This window comes from Dermacentor variabilis, chromosome 1 (assembly GCF_050947875.1).
Source record: "Dermacentor variabilis isolate Ectoservices chromosome 1, ASM5094787v1, whole genome shotgun sequence".
Taxonomy (NCBI): Eukaryota; Metazoa; Arthropoda; class Arachnida; order Ixodida; family Ixodidae; genus Dermacentor; species Dermacentor variabilis.
Window position 1 is genome coordinate 71874303 of NC_134568.1, and position 1700 is coordinate 71876002.

The window sequence follows — 1700 nt, forward strand, 5'->3', positions numbered from 1 at the left end:
GATCCCAATACTCTCACAGCTAAGATAATGAAATATTGATACTAGAAAAATATTATGTAAAAGTGAAGCGTCAGCAGCGTGTTAACTAGACTAACGAGCATATAGCTGCCTGTATTGTGCCTGAATTTTTTAAGATCTTTTTGAGAAGCGTGAGTTGAAGCACGTACTCTTGACATTGTAAAGAAATATCCTAATATCTTAAAAAAAAAAACAAATGCTGCATGGCGTGTGGCGCACTATGCCGGAATAATTGGATTGCTCTTGCGACATATACAAAATTGCACCGACACTGCTTTCATGACATCGCCCTGTTAACCGGACGTCTCATAAGCTCATAACGAGTTCTGGTGTCGGAGTAACATCCTGTTATTACCCATGCAGCTGTCACTCGAACAAGCATTTCAGGACTCAAAAGTTGGCGCTTTGTGCAGGAACGAAGCGTGGTTTGACCAATCAATGGTAAAATATGAAGGTACACTCACGCATCGGGAGCACCTAAGGGTTAAGCGTCCCTCTGCGAATTGGTTAAGCGGTGGTGCAAATTTGCTTTAACAGCAACTGCTCTTTGCAATGTGGTGGTGATAAGGCTTCAGGAGGCAGGGTAGGCTTGGTAATCTAGGGCGGAAAATGTTGTGTCTGAGTGCCTATCTCGGTTTCACAACGTGTCGCCATGTGTCCACCAGTTCAGTCTATCGCGGAAACATAAGAAGGCACCAGACTTCGTTTCACGCTGTCCGTGGTAATTCCAGCAAAACTGGTAGTTGCTCACATGCACGAGGAAGCTATATGCTATCGAGCAACCTGTTCCTTTAAGCGCAGAAGCACTGGCAGGTCCAGATGAAGTGTTCCGCGCCGCACATTTTGTTGCACTCAGTGCAACATAAGGATGGGGCACACCCAACCTTAAACGTCCATGCTGGAGAGTAGGCCGATATTGTTTGTACTCGGCATTGTTAGTAGGCTGCTGTGTGGTGAAGCCTCTTCACAAATACTAGGCTGGTGCAGCAAAGTCCAAAATGATTGAAAGTGACGAGAACTTGCCTCTTTAGGGAGCTCGCGACATAACAGCGGTATCATCGTAGAAATACCGGTAATTTTGAAGGTCGGTGCGTGAGTTAGCGAATTCTATGGCGGCAAACGTTGAAATAAATAAATCCATTCCTTCAGTACCGGCCAATCACTCCAGAAAACACTTGATTTGAAAATATTGCCAGTGCCGCAGCTAGCACTGTGGAAAGAGGCAGGGGACGGAAGAAGGGGTGCCAGCACAAGGTTCTGGCCTCGTATATGGCTAGCCCGATTTCTGTGACAAGCAGCCAGTGTTCCGCGTCGCAGGCCCGATATCATCGGCCATACCATAGAAACGAGGTCTTTATTTCGCCTGGCCCCCGCCGGAAAAAGCAAACGTAATCGCTAGCGCAAGTAACCAGTTCACTTGCCGTAAAAACAAAGGACACTCCAGAGCGGCCGGCTCGGACAAATGGTCTGCTGCATTATGCCAGGGGGCAATGTAACTTGCACGAGGCCACTGACTCGTATGCGAAATACCTCCGCCCAGTCCGGATCTCTCCGACGCAAACCGCTTTCTCCTCGCAGGCACAAGAGTGAGCGTGTGTGCACGGGAGAACAAAGCTCATCCTTTAAGGAGAGGAAACCCTTTCTTGCTTTCGGCGTCCGTGCAGCTCTCGTCACGAAAGCGG